The sequence below is a fragment of the Rhinolophus sinicus genome, chromosome 12 (assembly GCF_057876585.1).
Source record: "Rhinolophus sinicus isolate RSI-liver-muscle chromosome 12, RSI-T2T, whole genome shotgun sequence".
In the NCBI taxonomy this organism is placed as follows: Eukaryota; Metazoa; Chordata; class Mammalia; order Chiroptera; family Rhinolophidae; genus Rhinolophus; species Rhinolophus sinicus.
In genome coordinates, this window is record NC_142512.1 from 50,967,307 (window position 1) to 50,987,015 (window position 19,709).

Consider the following 19,709-nt stretch of genomic DNA (forward strand, 5'->3'; position numbering starts at 1 on the left):
ACTGAAAGGTGTTCATTAAAAAATGTGTGTGACATTCTTTCCTTGTTTTTGAAATGGAAAAGATGACATCTGACTCAACTACAAACCTGATATATGAAGATGACACATATCAAATACATTTCACACAATCAGAACGCAACGAAGTATTACTGTGGCTATAATTCAAATACATCTGCTACATATTAATCAAAATCATAGGGTTCCCTGACTAAGTATGTTAACTATAATCTCATCTTTGCCAATATGTTTTCCAGAGAAGTAAAGTTCTGTGAGCTTAAAAAGACAAGGAAAACTAATTTTCATAGTTAGATAAACATAAAACTGTCTGTTTAGAAGCGTCTGTTTACAGCAAAACTGGAGTAACAGGAATTGAATTTGCCCTTCCACCTAACACAAACCAAAACAAAACAGGCAAAATACAGGAAACCCCATTTTCAAGTGGGCAACAGACAATAAAAGACAATGGTCTCTGAGAGAGGGGGAATCAAGAGAACCCTACAATTTTCCCAGCTCCCCACCTTGAGGGAGCTCCCAGGAGGCAGAGCCAGGACAGGGACCCCAGGTGGAACCTGGCAGACTCCCTGAGTTGGGCAGAATTGGGGACACACAAGCACATGGGAAGACACTCATTACTCAGCAGTGAAATGCAAGTTCAAACCACAAGGAAATACCATTACACACCTATTAAGCTAAGATTATAAAGACTGAACATACTAAGTGTTGGGAGGACGTGGAGGGACTGGAGCGCTCACCAACTGCCAAGAGCAAGAGAAAATGGCAGAGTTATGGAAGGCAGTGTGGAGGTTCCTCAAAAAATTACGAATAGAATTGCCATATGACCCAGCAATCCCTCTCCTGGGTATCTACCCAAAAAATCTGAAAACATTTAGAGATAAAGACACGTGTGCTCCAATGTTCATTGTAGCTTTGTTTACGGTGGCCAAGACATGGAAACAACCAAAATGTCCTTCGATAGATGAATGGATGAAGAAGTTGTGGTATATATACACAATGGAATACTATTCAGAGGTAAGAAAAGATGATATAGGAACATTTGTGACAACATGGATGGATCTTGAGAGTGTAATGCTGAGCGAAATAAATCAGACAGGAAAAGCAGAGAACCATGTGATTTCACTGATAAGTGGTATATAAACCAAAAACAACAAAAGAACAAGACAAACAAATGAGAAACAGAAACTCATAGACACAGACAATGGTTTGGTGGTTGCCAGAGGGTAAGGGGGGTGGGGGGTGGAAGATGAGGGTAAGGGGGATCGAATATATGGTGATGGAAGGAGAACTGACTCTGGGTGATGAACACACAATGGGATTTATAGATGATGTAATACAGAATTGCACACCTGAAATCTATGTAATTTTACTAACAATTGTCACCCCAATAAATTTAATAAAATTAAATTAAAAAAAAAAAAAGAAAATGGCAGAACCACTTTGGAAAGTTATTTGGCGATTTCTTAAAACATTAAACATACACCTACCCTAAGATCCAGCCATTCCACTCCTACGTATTTATCCAAAAGAAAAAAAAAAAGGCATATGTCCATACACAGACTTATGCTTGTGCATGAATGTTCACTGCAGCTTTGTTTGTAATAGCCCCAACTGGAAACAACCTAAATGTCTGTCAGTAGTGAAGGGACAAACGTATCTGATATAACCATACAATGAAATTTAACCGCGATACAAAGGAATTCATGGCGGTGATGTTCTCACGGGTGTACACACGTCAGAAGTCACCAGATTGTACCCTTTAAATGTGTTGCAGTTTACTACGTGTCTGTCGTACCTCAGGAAGTTATTTACGGTGTTTGGGAAATTCTGGGTTAAATCATGTGAAGTGAGTCTCTTCTCGGTAGGATTTCCACAGCCTCTGTGGAAATGTGAGTGTTAAGTGAGGATTATTACTCTGCCAAAAGACAATATACGACACTTCACAAACTTCTTCCAATCCTTTTATTATTTTAATGAGCGTCTTGTGAAGCTGGCATTCCACAGATCACTTTGGGAAATATGACAAGATCCGTTGTTGACTCAGAAATTTCTCAGTTGCAAATGACAAGAAGATGCCTTCTAAATTGTCTTCAAAACAAGAGAGGTCCCCAATTTCATAAAACCTGCTCTAATATATGTGAAAACATGCCAGCTGCTCAAATAAATGTGTGTACTTTGCCTCACAGGCAAATTACTTTAGCTTCTCTCCTGAAGCTCCAGATCCTGTTGTTCTCTCTTCAGTCTCTACTGAACAGGAAGGTACTGGCTAGGCCTGATTAGTGGGTTTCATTCCTCCATCCTGCGACATCTGCTAGAGGTGGGTGTCATTGTTAGTAACAGTAATACTCAATTATCTGAGCTCTCCAGAGTATGGCATTCTAAGTGCGCGATTGAAACAACAGCGTTTTCCTTCTTTAAGAAACACACTACATATACAGTTGTCAGTCGCCCCTTATGCGTGGATTCTCTTTCCACAGTTTCAGTTACCCATGGTCCACAGGGGTTCAAAAATACTAAATGGAAAATTCCAGAAATTAACAATTCATAGGTTTTAAGTTGTACACCCTGCTAAGTAGCATGACGACATCTCGTGTTGTCCCACTCCATCCCGCCTGGGACGTGACTCATCCCTCTGCCCAGCATCTCCCAGCTGTAGCTGCTCCCCGCCAATCAGTCACTTAGGAGACATCTCGGCAACCAGACTGACAGTCGTGGTGTCGCAGGGCTCGTGTTCAAGTCACCTTTATTTTACTTAACAATGGCCCCAAAGTACAAGAGTAGTGATGCTGGCAATTCGGATACGCCAGAGAGAAGCAGTGAAGTGCTTCCTGTAAGTGTAAAGGTGAAAGTGCTCGACCTAATAAAAAAAGGTGTTTTATCCTCTGACATCATCATCATAAGAAGGGTGAGCACAGTACAGTAAGACATTGTGAGAAAGACCACATTCACATAACTTTTATTCCAGTATATTGTTACATCAGTTCTGCTTTATTAGTAGTTATTGCTGTTAATCTCTCTGTGCCTAATTTATATACAGTGGTGCCTCAGGTTTCTAACGTAATCTGTTCGGGAAGACCATTCAAGTTCTGAAATGTTCGAAAACCGAGGCAGTTTCCCCATAGAAAGTAATGCAAAATGCATTAATCCGTTCCAGACCTTTAAAATCAACCCCTAAAACTGCAAATGTAGCATGAATTTTACTATCTAATGATACCACAGATCCATACAATTTATAGCGTTCGTAAACCGAAATGGTTGTCAATGGAGACATTCGAAAACCGAGGTACCACTGTGAACAGAACTTTATCATAGTTCCATGTAAAGGAGAAAACAGTATATAGAGGGTTCAGTACTATCAGCTGTTTCAGGCACCCACTGGGCATCTTGAAACATATCCCCTGTGGATAAGTGGGTGGGGGGCTACTGTACCCACAATTCAAGAGACAAGGAGAAGAGAAACACTCAGAAAATCTAAGAGTGATGATGTTTCTGAGCCAAAAAAATGTATACACATGACAAAAATGTATTCATCTTTTGTTATCGGTATATGTTGAGTATTACAATTTTAATACAGTTTTTTCCTTTCTTAAAAAGTGTATACATTTTTTTGGCACCCTCTGTATATTGTTAATTTTACTGCTCCGTGCATATTTTCCTTCACAAACCCAGGACTGATCCCAAGAGGTGCAGGTCTGCACAGATTTCTTCAAACCCTATTTCTAGGCTGGCCTGCTCCGCTGTTTCTTTCATTCAAGTCACTTCCTGCAATTGTTTAATCTCATCGTCTGAGTTGCATCTGGAGCTCTGATCACCAGCGAGGAAAAACGTCAGACTTCAGCAGGATGGGGTCAGCTGCTTTTCTTGATGAAAGATCTCCCAGGCTGCCTGAGGCAGAAGATGCTTATAAGTGGAATTATGAAGAGGGTGCATCGCTCAGCCCTGTGCCACTCGGGCAGACTGGCTCAATGGAAGCACGGGCACGCGTGAGCAAAACCTACACAAAGCACGGTCGAGGGCTGTGTTGTACTCACAGCACCCCGCATACTATTAACACAGACACCCCCGAGTCTTCTGGGCTCGCAGGCCTGCCTGTTATCATAGCTGCCTGCACCAGCCGTCTCCTCAACACTGCTTCCTCTTCAAATCCTCCGTACAGGCTCTATAGGGAGGGGGCTGTTGCCAAAACTTTGGATGAAAATCACAGAGACGACCCAGAATGGTGCCTTCTTGCTGACGGAGCCGGTAAGGTCCACTCCTGGGTCATGTTTAAATGGTGCTCAGCCCTCATGAATACCAAAGCTTTTCAAAGTTTCAATGGACGTAGGAGCTGGCCAGTTAGTGACACAGAAGATATTCCAGGTTTGAGTCTCGGTTCTCTTGGAGCGTGTGAGTGATTCAGGGGGCAGTGGCTACATTTTCTGCGGCTTGACTGAGAAATGACCATTGTCAGCAAGTGGCGAGGGAGAAACAGCCAATAAAAGTGTATGCTGATCTCATCAGAAAGACCTGGCACCGTGGGAAGCCATGAAGATGCCTACCATACGTGCCCCACTCCTCCCCGCTCCTCCATTTGGGAGGGAAGGAAAAGCTGTATTCGTATGTCATAGGTCGAAGACTGACATGTGACCTTCTCCTGCGGGGCCCAAGTAGGCACTGGTATTTTGTCTCACCGCCCATGGGAAGGAGAAGCCGTTATAACTGAACGCCCCACGGTTGAGCCCCACAAAGCAGCGCATCACCTCACGGCCCGATGTGGCGGGTCCGTGTGCTGTTGGAGTGTTGCCAGCCATTTGTAGGAACAGTGAATTATTTCAAACTGCATTTCAGACCATGAATCCACAGTGTATTTTCTATCTGCCCTGTTCTTCGTCTCTTGCCGTACACGGCTGTACTTCCCCATTTTATTTTTCTGGGAAGACAGCTCGCCCCATGAACAGAACTGCAGCCAGGACGACCACTCTGTAAATGGAGGACATGCCTTCAGCTTCATGTCACGTTCAGAATGAGGAAACACACCCTGTTAGTCACCTGTGCAGTATCTTGCTTTGAATCTGACAGGTAGCCTCCTGTTCTAAACTATCATATTCACACCTCAATGACCAGACTACCTTGCTACGGTGGGGCACTCAAGCAGGAAAGTCCTGGGGTCTGTTTTAAACAACAGGTTTTAATAAAAAGGAAAACGTGAGACAAACTGGAATGTACAAAATAAGACACAGATGAAGAGGCATTCTGTCTTCTTGAATAAAAAGGTGATGAACTCTTAAGCTACTACAGTGGTACCTCGGTTTTCGAACGTCTCTGTTGATGAACATTTCAGTTTACGAACACTGTAAATTGTATGGATCTATGGTATCATTAGATAGTAAAATTCATGCTAAATTTGCTGTTTTAGGGGTTGATTTTAAAGGTCTGGAACGGATTAATCCATTTTGCATTACTCTCTATGGGGAAACCATGCCTCTGTTTTCGAACATTTCAGAACTCAAATGGTCTTCCGGAACGGATTACATTTGAAAACCGAGGTACCACTGTAACTCTTTTCACACTAACAGCTTTAATATAATTCCAGCCAAAATAATAAAACTTTAAAACTGGACAAAGAGATTCTAAAGCTCATCTGGAAAAAGAACAATGCACAGTGAGTGGGACTCATCACTGTATGTGTGATAATACAGTAATAATGAAAACGTATCTTTCTTGCTATAGAAGGAAACTTCCCTTTTCTCAGATGCATTACGTTGGTGCAAAAGTCACTGCGGTTTAAAGAGCTAAAAATAATTGCAAACACTGCAATGACTCTTACACCAACCTAGTATCATCACCTTAAAAAGCCTATCAGACAAAGATGCTTCAGCACCGGAATGATTTTCGTATGTATGTTTCTAGAGTACCATCAGACTACGGCAATTCTTGTCTGGTCGTCTCAAGGACTTCTGATGATACTTGCAGGCTATCAAAATAGAAGAGATTTTCTGTGGACTAGATTTGGATCCTTAAATCAACTTCTAGGTTATGACTGTATTTTCAGACTAGCTATTCTTTAGCTTCTGCTTCCTATCTTCAGATTAAACAGCTTATTACGGAGTTTGGAATGGCAATGATTGCTGCATACTCAACTTAAGTTTCATATTTATTCAAATGAAGTGTTGGTTCTATGCAGCTGTGAAATCTATTCCAAAGCTAAAATTAATTCTATTAGAACATCCTTATACCCCTCTAATACTGACAGCTAAGAGGTCATCTCTCCCAATCATCTAGTTCTCGCCTAGACCCTTCTCCAATTTATTGAGATTTAAGCACCATAATTAACGATGTCAGTATTTGTGTAAATAAGCCATCCAATACCTTGGTCTGGGTTCCTTATCTGGTTCCTTACATGCCTCGCCTCCAATGCAAGTCCGACACACTATTGCAGCCAACTAATCCCAAGGGCATTATTTATAAAGGAACTACCTCCAAAAATCTCAATTCCGGGCAGCCCAGATATTTGATCACCGGCCTTCTACGCATATATTTCCATCTCCTTTCTTCTGAATCCTCAATCCAGTAATTCTTTGGTCCCACTCGTACCTCTATGCCATTGGCTCAACCACCTGTTTACTTTCAACACCCACCCTGTGTCCTCACTTCCGTCTTTATCCAGCAGTGGTCCTGCATTATAACCACCCTCGGCTTCTACCTGCACACGTGCCTTATCAATGCCATGCTTCCATCTTCTCCGCACCTGTTCCCAAACAGCTAACGCAGGCTGGAGAAAAACACTGCCATGATGCCCGGCCGGGTCTGAAATCTCGCCAGGCTGCTAGGCATTTCTACTACATTCATCTCAGGAGGACATGCTCCCACTTTCAAAGGAGTCTATTCCATACCTTCATTCTCCTTGATCCTCTAAAACCGCCTTCCTCCCAGTTGATGTTCTTTTCTTATTTCTTATTTCACTGAGAAATCAGAAGAAAGCTTCCTCAGCTTGCCACCACCGAAAGCACCAGCATTCCCGTCCTTGTGTCATCTGCTCTGCCTTCTGTCCTGATACACAGATGGACTAGCCTTCCTCCTATCCCACCCCCTCTCACCTACACAACAACGTTCAATTCTCCTGGGTCGCCAATTTCTCCCTCTTTACTAGATTATTCCTATTAGCATATGCTTTCTAGAACATCTCCCTCTTAAAAAAATTCCTGCCACAGACGTCACTTCCCCTTCAACCACCACTCTATTCCGTTTTACAATGCAACTCCTCCACAGTCTTCTATACCATTGTCTTCACTTCTTCACTTGTCAGTCTCTCAGTGTCTCTCTGACCCATGCCAACCAGCCTTTCATCCCCACCATTCCAAGAAGACAGCTCTTGTCAGTCACCACTGGATTCCATCTGGCCCAACACCAGAGTCACTTCCCAGACCTAATCCTCCTTATCCTCTCAGCATTTCACCTGGTTCATCAATTCTTCCTTGTGGAATATTCCTTACCTGGCTTCCAAGACATTATCCTCTTCTGGGATTGCTACGGTATCTCCAGCCCAGACATCGCTATGGATTCCACAATCATGGCTCCATCTGTCTGATCAATAGCGCCACTTGGATATTTAAAAGGCATCTTGGGTCCAGAACTCCCACTCCTCACTTGTTCTGCAGCCATTCACCTAGTCACTCAACCCGAAGTCTAGAACTCTTCCTTGGCCCTTCCCCTCCTCCCAGAGCCTTCATCCAGCAGCAAATCCCAACAGTCCAACACTCAGCTCCACCACTGTTTCTTCAGCCCAAGCCGCCCTCTCCTCCACTATAACAAATCCTTCCAACCTGGATTCCACTCTTGTCCCCCAGCTCCCAGAATCTACTTTTCACAGGCCTCCAGAATACTACTTTGTAACTTGGGTTCACTCATGTGATTCTTCTGATCAAATCTCCTGATGGCTTTCTGTCATCCCTGAAACAATATCTGAAGGCCCCTGTGGTCTGAGGCCTGTCCACCTCGCTGGCTGCCTATTGTCCACACTCCCCTTATTCACACTGGTCTCCTGGCCGTTCCTCGGAGATACCAAGCACTTCCCAGATCCAGGGCCTTCTCAGTGATGCTCCCTCTGCCTGGGGTGCTCCCTATGACCAGGATGCACCCCCCCCCCCCGACCAGGAGGCTCCTTCTGAACATGATACCCTCGCCACTGAAACTGTAATGGTCCTCTCCTTCACATCATTCAGGTCTCTTCTCAAAAGCCACCTTCTCAGAGAGGCATTCCCTAATATCTTTATCTAAAGTAACAGCCTAGTCACACTTCATCCTAGTACTCTGCTTTATTTTCCCCCGTAGAACCAGAGAACATTGTATCTGTCTACTATCTGGACCCCCATTGGATGTAAGTCCTATAAGGGCAGGCACTTTGTCTCTTTGGTATGCTGATGTGGCCCAGAGGTTAGGATGGCACTAAGTACACACTCAACTGTTCAGACACTCACTAAATAGAGTGAGTGAGTGAGTGAATGAATGAATGAATGAATGAGTCATCAACTGAAGTTAGGAGCTGTACCCCTTGTAAAGTGTGTCTAGCTCTTCCACTCTGTATCAGAAGAGGGGCTGTGCTACAGGGCAGAGGAAGCACATGAAAAACTGTTTTCAAGTCCGTAGCCTCCAACCCACAAAGGGAACACAGATAAAGGCTGCGTGCATTTCTCCGGAGCGTTTTGCATTCCTGCTCTTTCATCTGCATCATCTTCCCTACAGTCAGTGGCTCTGAGCAGCAGACAGAAATGTCAGCGTGCAGAGCTAGGAACGGTTCCCGCTGCCCCAATAGCTCCCTTTCTGCCTCCATCATGAGAACAGTTGCTGGCGCATCTGTAATTTTCTGTTTAGGTAACATCTTATTTGCATGCTGAAACCATGGCCCCTTTCCCATTACTGATGTAAAAGATTGCTTCTTTCTAATTATGTTGCAGGCACTCAGGGAATTCAAAGAGCAGAACATATGTCAGGAACAATTTACAAATCGTGGCTATTTGTGCACACGCTTGCCAGGACTACAGCAAATATAGAAAGGGAAAAAAATCCTCATTAAAAAATACCAGCTCTCCTCAGCAGATCTCTGCTTCCATTTGTTCGTTCTGTTCTAACTAAATGCAAACCTAAACCCTAAATGTGAATGTCCTTGTGGAAAAAAAAGAAATGATTTCCCCCATTTCCCGATTCTTTTAAGTGGGGTTTAGAAATGAAACTTTCGCTAATTGCTCCCATCCCACCTTGCAAACTCTACTGCCCTTGCACTCAACTCACCATTTCTAATGACATATTTTTTTTTTCTGTTTGTGTTAATTGAGCCATCTTAAGAGCTGCAAAATTCTTCCTAGAGTCAAACGAGTCAGAATTAAATAATTAACCCAAGGACGTTGAGATGAAGATAGAATGAGATGGAAGACCTTTACACTCATCTCAAGACTGACACTAAACATTTTTTGTCTACATTTTGAACTCCATTAAATTATAAGGTGCTCAAAAGTCTAAAATATGCCGTCTATTTCTTTGGTATTTTACCACAGCGCCAAGAAAAGGACTGTACAGAACCTTCAACTAACGTTCAATCCAGGAACTTTCATACATGTGAACAAAGCCATTCGAAGGAAACCAAATACATCAGTTCTATCCAGTACCAACAGATGGGGTTAGTGGTTGCTTGTTGACTTGGATTTAGCGGTCTTTCAGAAGGCCTTCTAGAACCTTTACTCACCTATGTAGGAGAGCTAAGCATCCTATAAGGCACGATCTTTTCAGAGTCCCAAGCTGCACTATCGCTTTGCCTACCTGATCAGCTCTAAGCTTGTTTCACTGAAGGAAAGGGTTGGGAAGTTACTAGGTACAGTCATTGAGGCCTGGTGTTCTAGCGCTCAAACGTCGTCATTGGCCTAATAGTCAAACAAAACCCTAACAGACGCTTATATTGCCCAAATATACACCAACTCTGAATATAGGGCAAATCTCCATTTTCCCATTAAAGAGGACAGAGTTGGGCAAACTTGAATATATAAACTTTTGGAGGTGCACATGTGGATGGAACAGTCAAATGTCTATTTGCACTACTTCACTCATTTACTTACGTATGCATATCTTAAATAAAATGTTATATAAAATAATATATTAACTTGCTCTTCTCACATTCCACATAACAGTTTCATTCCATCCCTGTGTCTTTCACACCGGAGTTGTTACATTCACAAGAGAGACTTCTTGAGTCATTGCACAGTTTTCAACAGCACATCAGCTTTGACTTTCATCTAAGTTATTTAAGATTCGGCTCTTTCATAATCCACATATGATGCTATCACTACTAATTTTACTCTGAGCCACAGTTCCCACTCGCATAGCACAGCACCAGGAAAAGTTGTTTTGCTCGATTTCATTTTGATTCATACCATAGGGGTGTATTTGATTTGCCCGAGGTAACCGCAGGTTCGGCTGCTCAGCATGGCTTTGGGTGCCGGTAAGGAGCTATGGACTCTGACCCAATGAAGGGTCGAAAGCAAGTGAATGCAGACATTTAGGCTGGGGAGAGACAGGGCAAGACCAGAGGCAGAGAAACGCGTAAGGAGGCGAGTGGAATGGCCCAGGCAAGTTACAATGAGGGACTCAACTAGACCAGTTATAGTTGGAAGGGATTCAAGAAATAACGATCTTGAAGCAAAATCTTGAAGCCAAATCAGCAGGGCTTGGCCACTAAGGGAGTTTGGGGGATTAGAAAAAAAGAAGGAGGAGAGATAAATGATGCTGAGGTTTCTGGCTTGAGAGGCTGACTAGATTTGGTTCCATTACCTTCTTCCAGGTCTCAGGAATAAAGGAGATCGAGAAAGCTGAGGTCGGGGAAAAAGGAAATCGAGTTTCCATTTTAGACCCACTAAATATATGTGGTTATTGGGCAAACAAGTAAAGATAGCCAACAAGAGTGGGAATATTTGATTCTGACATCCATGAAAGAAAGTTTGACTCGATAATCGATTTGGGAGCCTCTGCCCCCAAGTTCTAAGTTGAACTGTGAATCTGAGCGAGATCCCCAGGAGAGAATGTGAGTACAAATACAAGAGGGCTGCTGATGAAATGCTAGGGGAGAAACACTACTCTAATGGACAGACAAAGAAAGAGAAGCCCCAGGGAGGTTGGTAAGATACTTCCAGAAAGAAAGGATAAGAACTGGGAGGGCCACAGAAGTGAGAGGGCAGATGTTTAAAATCAGGCAGAGGCTCCCCATTGCAAATGTGCTGGGAATTCCAGCAGAATGACACAGTTTTCCATTGGATTTGATGTCTAGACGATCACTGGTCAAGAAGTGATGGGAGGTGAAGAAATGAAAACAGCTAATGTGGACCTCTCTTTTTAGAAGTCTTATTGAAAAGACGAAAAAAGAAAGTGGGTGGCAGCTAGAGAGAGGTCGCAGGGTTGAGAGAAAAACTTTTGTTTTCCCCCAAGACAAAGGATACACGAGCATATGTGGACTGACGGAAAGAGCCAGGGGAGGGGTTAGGCAGGGAAAGGGATAGTTAATGGAAGGAGGAAAGGGAGAAGCCAGACAGGAAGAACAAAGAACTGCCTTGAGCTGGGGGAGCAGACACCTTACCTTCTAGGACTGAACAAAAGGAGATGGCTCCTCAGTACAAGTCTGGATCCAGCGAGGGGAGCAGGCAGCTGCGGGTGTCCTTGCCTTACTGTCTCTTACAAAGCTGTTCGCTAAGAGGAGGACGAAGGCTGAGAAGAGGCTTCCGGAGCCTGGTGAATCTCTGAATTATCACCGAATACACAACAGAAAGAGCTGACCAACGCCTGAGGACCCAGCTGAGTTGGAGACCTGGAATCTGGACTGGCACGATTCCCTGATGCTGTGTGCTCACTCTCAGAGACCCTGGCAGCCCCAGACGGGGAGCAAAGATGGCTCGTAAGACTGGTCCAGCAAGGCTGAGGTCGGAGGACAAGGTGTGAGAGAGCTGGGCAGATAGTAATTCAGACGATCACAGGAAAGTAGGGAAGAAACCTGGGAAAGGAGAGGTGAGGACTGTAAAAACATGTCCAAAACAGAGGTCTCTGGACGAAGTAAACTAACAAGGGGTGTAGAAAGACAGGAGGCTGAGGTCAGAGGACAGCACACTGAAGCGTAAGTCTGAACTGAGAACAAAGCTCAGGGAGCGATCCCAAGGGAGACCGATGAAAAACGCACCAAGAACTGCCCAGAACTGTCCCCACGTGGAAGCTGACAGCAACGGGGGAGATGGCTACATGCTCACCAAATTCCATTTCTTCTTCCTCCTGGACATCCAGGTAGAGTACACTTCCCAGCATTCCTTGCAGTTAGGTGGGCCATGTGACTCGGTTCTAGCCAATGGAATGGGAGCAGAAGAGATACATAACATTTCTAGACTTGGCAGAAAAAAAAATCTCTCACAAAATCCTCCTTGCTAATGCTCTTTTCTTGTCTGCAGGCCAAATGCAGAGAATCTAGGGGAGAACTCCAAGACTCTGAGAGCCACCAGATGAATGGAGTCTGGGTGCCAGAACACAGCAAGGAGCATGGGACAGGGTATGGAGCAGGACACCCCCACCCCAAGCTACCCAAATGGGACTGTGGTTTGAGCAAGAAGCAACCCGTTACCGGGGCTGTAGGGGCTGTTTGTTACAGCAGTTAGCCTGCGCTGACTAACACAAGCCTGACAGGCAGACAAGACAAGTCTGAAGAGAAAGGGCTTTTAACTACAGGTTAAAATAAAAATGATATGAACCCTGCCTCTTGGCTCCATGGCAAGAGGGGCCGAGAGAAGGAGCCTCACCTTGATCAGGAAAACACAGTAGGTGCTCAGTAAAGATCTGCTGAATGAATGCTACGAAGGACCAAGGCAGAGAGGAGAATCTTGCTCTTTACCAAGGAGTGCACAGCATGAAATGAGCTTCCATGGCGAAAGGGAAGGCATTTATAATTTTCTTTTCTAATCATAAAAGTTATTGGGAGACCAGAGTAGAAGACAAAACATATATAGACTCTCCTTCTCTTGAGAGTCTAAGGAGGAAAAAACAACGAGATAATTACCTTCCTAGGGTAGAAGAAGGATGAAGAGAAATAGTTTAATAACACTGCACCATGCCTTCCAGATTGAGGAGTCGATTTCCCCATTGATTTGGGGTGATTTTTTTCCCCTGTCTTTTCTAAGTGAGCAGCAGGCCAAATCGAATCTCTTGGTTCTAGGGCTAAAAGGCGCTATAAACGCCTGTGGCTTCTAGGTGAGATGATAAGATGCAGAAGCAATTGGTCCACAAACCAAGCACCAGGTTGATTCACACACAATGTCTAGAGTTAGAAAGCGCTCAGTGTGGTGCTGTTCAGGAAGATTTCTTGGCCACTGCTCACCAAACGACTTCCTCCGACTGACTCACTGGATCCAAGAGAGAAGCTGGGGGGAAGGAGGGGGCTGAGTGCAGCTTGTCACTCATTGCCCGCACTCCTGTTTTCCGCAGGGGAAGTTCTCCGAGAGGCAATTACGTTACATCAATCACCAGGAAATCAGGTCCTCATAACGATAGCTGTGACTTTGATTTCAAATACTGTGCCAATCAGACTGAGGGCTTTTGTTCCCTTGTCAAAATGATCATTTACACAAAGTTTTAAGAAAACAATATCCCCTATTATTGCTGCCCCCACCAAAAAAAAAAAAAAAAAGGGGGGGGGAAAGAAACCCAATACTATTGGGTGAAGAAGGCACGTGGAGCAGAGGCTCAATATAGCAGCAAGCTCCTTGGCCACCGTGCTTGCTCTTTAAGTCTCATTCCTGCTAAATCGCCTGAGAATCTTACATTGGAAGAACAAAGGGGGGGGCACATTAATTTGCTATCAAAACCCACAGCGCACACATGAAAAAAACATGGTTATGAAGAGATGGATTAAAACAAGACGTGATTCCCGACTTGATGCCACTGTTCTAATGGGGTGCTAGGGAGAGGGGGCCAAAGGACAAAAATGAGGTGGGATGAGTCGCTGTTGGGTACAAAGACAGTAAGTGAGTTCTCCTGGGCTACGAAGGCACTTATTACCCCAATAAAAATACTGTTCCCTTTTCGGTACTTCCTGAATACCTGCCACATACCAGGCAGTGTTGTGGGTGCTCGGCATACGAAGGCAGGTATGACACAGCCTCTGAACTGAAAGAAGCAAGCAGTGAGTGAGATCAACATGTCAATTCATCAAGTATCACACAACATAACCACTGCTGACGACAAATCTATGAAAAAACTTTGTAGAGGGAATGCAGAAGGAGATGGTCCCTCAGCCTGAATGAGTTGAAAGGTTTCATAGAAAAGGGAATAGTTGAGCTGAGTCTTGGAGAATGAGTCTGAAATTGCCGGGCTGTGGGGTAAACCTGACAAGCAGAGGACAATCTGAGCACAGCACTGGGGGGGGGGGGAGGGGGCGGGGGGGGACGGTGCTACAGTGGGAGATGCAACCAGGTGGTGGGCTGAAGGTGGGTGGGGAAGGCCTCCTGCCTGGAGCCAGAGTGTGGACGTGACCCTATCAGCAGCAGAAGCCAGTCTAGGCAGTGATGTGAAGGTGGGGACCACGGTTCACCCCACTGGCCACTGTTTCCCCAGAACGCAGCACAGTAACTGATCAAATATCCGTATCTTTGCTTAATGGATGAACTGAATACAGAAGAATGCTGCTCTGGCTATTTCAAGGTGAATGCCACTGGTAGCATCGCTGGGAATGAGAAGGGAAAGGCAGAGGGCAAGGAAAGCGGGGAGGCCGCAGGAGGATGGAGAGAGGCCAGCTTGGAAATACATTCCTGAGGTGTTACTGCACAGACAGAAGAAAACACCCCTGTCCTGCTTTGAAAACTACCTAAATCCTTCCCTAAACATGTTGTTGTATCAAGAACAGGCTTCCCCCCACCCTTCCCCCACAGAGAAGCAAGCCCGTCAGCCACCGGTCCCCACCATCCATAGGAACTCTCCACTTCTAGTTCCCTCTTTCCTTCTCTACTGTCTCTTCTGAGTCAGTGCCCCACCATGGTTTGCTTTGAGTTCAAGGAAATACAATTCCATTGTAACATCACCTTTATTTAGCAAAACCCAGGTGAGAATGTTCAACAAACTCTTTCAATGGTTGGGAAGGGATATTTTATTTCAGCGAAAGCTGTACTTAAATGAAAATTGCTACTATAGATCACACACAAATTGCGAATTTTGAAAGAATTCGTGCTTAATAAAATACACATAATCCCAAACTCCTAGTAAAGATTTTTTTACCTCTTTTTGGTGTGTGTATGCATGAATCGGGATCTTACAATCAACAGTCTTCAGTGAATCTGATTTATTCCACGGTACTAGGAAAACTCAGTTTTCAAGTTACGTGATTTTTTCAATAGATGGAATTTTTACAAGTTATCAGAAGCATATAATGGAATCTAAAGCCAGGGACCACACTGGGGATTATCCACATCACTCCTTCATTCGCTCAGTACACATTTATTAGTTCTGCACCCCACACAGGGCACCAAGCGATGAGTAAACACCACACTGGCACTTCCTCAAAGAGGCCACAGAGGCGCACACAGATCTATTTTCAATCATATTTATAACATGTATGTTAATTGTAATAACAGGAACAGGAAAAGAGACACAGAAGAAAAAGCGCTCAATTCTGCCTGTTCATGGGAGTGAGAGAAGGAAACAGTTGACTTGAGAGACGACGCTGCAGAAAAGTCCTGTAAGGGGAGTGGGAGCTCTCCAAGAACACAGCTTTGGAAAGGATTGGAAGCATGGAAACCAACTCGGGAGCCACTGTGGTCCTTCCTGGGAGAGACGCTAGAGGCCGGAACGAGGGGATCACAGTGGGAACAGACAAAGACCAACTGGACGCTGGAGGTGAGAAAGGAAGCCACCTACACTGTACTGTCCAATGTGGAAGCCGCCAGCCACACGCAGCCAGTTAAACATAAACTCGTTAAAACTAAATAAAATTAAAATTAAAGCAGTCACAATAAGCACAGTTCACGTCCTCCATGCCCACCTGCGGCTAGTAGACCCCATACTGGACAGTCCTGTTAGAGACTTTTTCTATGATCACATAAAATTCTGGAAAGTGCTGGTCTAGAAGAGCCAAGCATTTCAGGCTTAAGGCAAATAAGTGAGTGTCGGTGACGCTCGTTGAGAGGAAATGCCAGAGAAGCAGTGGGTTTGGGGACGGCTGATGAGTTCAGCTTTGGACAGGCTGAGTTGGGTGGGACAGACCAACATCCTGGAGCTGCCCAACAGGTGAGCGGAAGTCAGTGGTGCACAGAGAGCAGCTGAAGCGTCTGGCGTGGGCAAGGTTACCTGAGAGGAGAGGGCAGAGGACTGAACCTGGGGCAAGGGTGAAGACAGCAGTCAAGGGATGGGCAGAGGTACAGGATCCGCAGAAGCACAGGACATTGCAGAAAAACCGAGCAGAGCAGAGAGGAGAAAGCAAGGAGAAGTGGTACCGGTCAAACCAAGGATGGAGCGTATCTGATGAGAAAAGGGGATAAACAGCAAAGTAGGGGTAGCCAGTTAGCTCAGTGGGTTAGAGCATGGAGCTAATAACACCAAGGTTGCCAGTTCGATCCCCGCATGGGCCACTGTGAGCTGCGCCCTCCTTAAAAAAAAAAAAAGGAAAAACAAGCAAAGTGAATCAAAGGCAGTCAGAAGTCCAACACGGCACCAAACAGTGTCCATTGCATTTAGCAGTTGAGAAGCCACCTAGTGAGACCAGTTCCAGGGGACAAATGGTGGGAAGATGACTAAGCACAAAACCATGAAGGAAATGTTAGTTCTCAACTGGCAGCCCCCAAAGAAGTGGAGATGTACTGCGAATTTCTGAGGGGCTGAAACATCCAATCTTATGAGCACACAAATGATCTATCAGAACAGTTCAGATCCCCCAGAGGAATTCACACTGAGTTATCCCACTGCTGTCAGAGACAAAATGTTCTGTTGTCTGTGTTAACACTTTAGAACAGCCCCAAGGTGGTCCCTGAAGGAGGCAAGGCATAAGTTTCTAGGCTTCTCCCCTGACCTGAACCAAACCCAAGAACCCTAGTGAAACAAACAGTGAAAACCTGGTTCAGTGGCTCAGAGGCAGAGATTTTTCACTAGAAAGCTCCTGAGCTTATCAAAGAAGGAACACACACACGTACACACATTTGCATGCATGCACACTCATGTACACACGTGTACACACATAAGCAAATTCACGTGTGGTGAATTTGTAGACATGTATGCATGGACAGGTGTGTGTGTGAACACTTGTGATGTGACACAAACATGCATGCACAAACGTGTGTGCATATATACACATGCATGTATACATGCACTGCATGTGTGAAGTATACTCACATACACATGCATACATGTGTGCACTTGTATGCATGTACACACATGTCCACACACATGCACACATATATGCACACACACACACCACCTGTTTTCTTTTCTCTCCTACAGCGGCAGGGCCAGGTCAGGAGCCCAGAACTCCCGACACCAGACCCAGCACCCTTCTCCACAGCAGCTGCTCGGCGCTCAGGGGGCTGCTGCCCAGAGAAAGCAGAGAAGGCTTCTTGTCAGGGCAGGAGGTGCCATTTCATGGACTACACGGTGCCCAGCCTGAAGCAGTGTGCCAAGCATCCAGAACTGTTTTAATAAAAGCCACGTTACTGACACCCCCATCAGCCCAAGTAATTGGGCTGCACTCTCTCTGGCTTCATGTGGAAACTCTAATGGCCTTTTATAAACCCAGACAGGAAAAGAAGGAAACAAGGTGACTGTCTGCGCGGACATTAGCAGTGCCATGTTTAAGGGCGCCTGGACGGAAACAGCCCTGCCCAGGTCCAAGCTCAGACACTGGGAAGCTCCGTGGCCCTGGCAGCACCCGCCCACCCAGCTCCCTCCTCCCCCACCTCCCCACCCCCCCACTACTCCCAAGAAGGAGGAGACAGACAGAGAGCAAAGGAAAAGGCCCTCTCCATCTGCCTCCCAACCTGAGCGAGAGCCTGCATGCTGCTTTGGCTTTTTCATCCTCAACCCTAACAATCACAACCATCTAAATCTTATTTCTCAAATCCCCTATTCTTTGTGTTGAATCCCAATTGGAGGAGGGGAGAATGGAGTCTTCTGGAAAGACCAGGGTTGGCAGACTTGATGATCTCCGTCATTCTCCTTCATTACTTCAACACTACAACCTCCCTGCACTAACATACAGCGCTTTTCTCATCGCTGGGATTGTGGCAACAGAGAAATCCCGAGCTCAGGAGACGAGCAACAAAGAAACGCGCACAAAAAGAGTGTCTGCTGCTGTGAGCATGGTGGAGAGGGGAACAGGGCAAGGGGATGACAAGTCATCTGAACAGAGAGGTCACTAAGGGAGGAACCAGAGCTGTGCGTAGCCAGAGGAAAGACCAAGCTCAAAGGCTCTGAGAAGGCAGGCACAGGTGTGACTGAGGACCTGCAAGGTCCAGTGACGGTGAGACAGAGGACAGAGGGGAAGGTCCTATGGTTAGGTCCTCGGACTTGGTTCAGACACAGTCTTGGTTCTGATTTGCATTGTTACAGGGTCACTCTGGAGGCTGGGCAGAGAACTCACTGTAGGAAGGAAAGGTGGGGACAAAGGGATCAGTGAGAGGGCAGGTGCAGCCCTCCAGGGCATAAAAAATGGTAGTAAGTAACTGGGGACAATTATTTAGTGAGAGCCTTATCTGTAGTTATTGATGCAACTCTAAGCCGCAGAACCACACCTGCAGGGGTTTCTGCATCACTCTGCTGGGAAAGTGGACAGTCATTATGGAACAGCAGCCATTAGAGAGTCCCGCATCCACTAGCGACAGTGCAGAGGGGCACTTGCTTCCAGCACCTCCCTTTTCCCAAGCTTCAAAATGATCCCCTACGAGTCTGTGCCTATTAGAGAAAGCACGCTGCGCTCCAGAAGGGTTATGTTGCAGGAGGTCATAGCAGCAGAGAAATCCTTCAAATTGAAAATATGAAAACTAGGGTTTAAGTAAAGTTGGAGAGAAAGATTTCTTCTTGCAGATACATGAGAATGAAGGCTGAAAGCCAATGAGGCGGCCTCGGCGCCCGGAATTGCAATGTGGGCTGCAATGGCGGGTGATGGAGCACTTCAGTCACAGGTACTGGACGCCTCACAGCAGGGAGGGGGAGGCTTTGCTCACCCACAGGCCTCCTTCCACTGAGGTGAAGGCCCCCTGCATCCTGGAGGTGACCAGTGCATGGCTCAGGGTCCGATCCCAAGACAGAGGTGTGAGCTGCAGTGGAAGGCAGGAGCTGGCGGCGAGAGCCCAGCCCTCTTGAGCTGCGGCAAAGGCGACGGGATCGGGACATAGGAAAGCAGCAGAGACCTGGACAAGGTACAGCTGATGACGACCTGGAGACCACAGCAGACAGGCTGTAGTTTGTAACTGGATGCATGTGCGATGGTTTCGTCACTGTCTTCCCATCAAGACGGCAAGTTCTAGAAGGACAGGGCCATGTCTGTGTTTGCCCACGAACATACTAATCCCAGTCAATGGCACAGCACCTGGCACATTATTAGGCTTTTTGATGAATGCCACTTGTTAACTGGTTGACGAGCATCGCCCCCGAAATCCATGCCCATCCAGAACCTCAGAATGTGACCTGACTGGAAAACAGGGTCTTTGCAGATGTAACAA

The 19,709-nt window shown here is 45.6% G+C and overlaps 1 protein-coding gene across 5 annotated transcripts in view; it reads right to left on the minus strand.

The window, feature by feature from the left end:
- SLC39A11 (solute carrier family 39 member 11) overlaps positions 1 to 19,709 on the minus strand; it is a 359,113-nt gene that overhangs the window by 155,734 nt on the left and 183,670 nt on the right. The window lies entirely within an intron of this gene.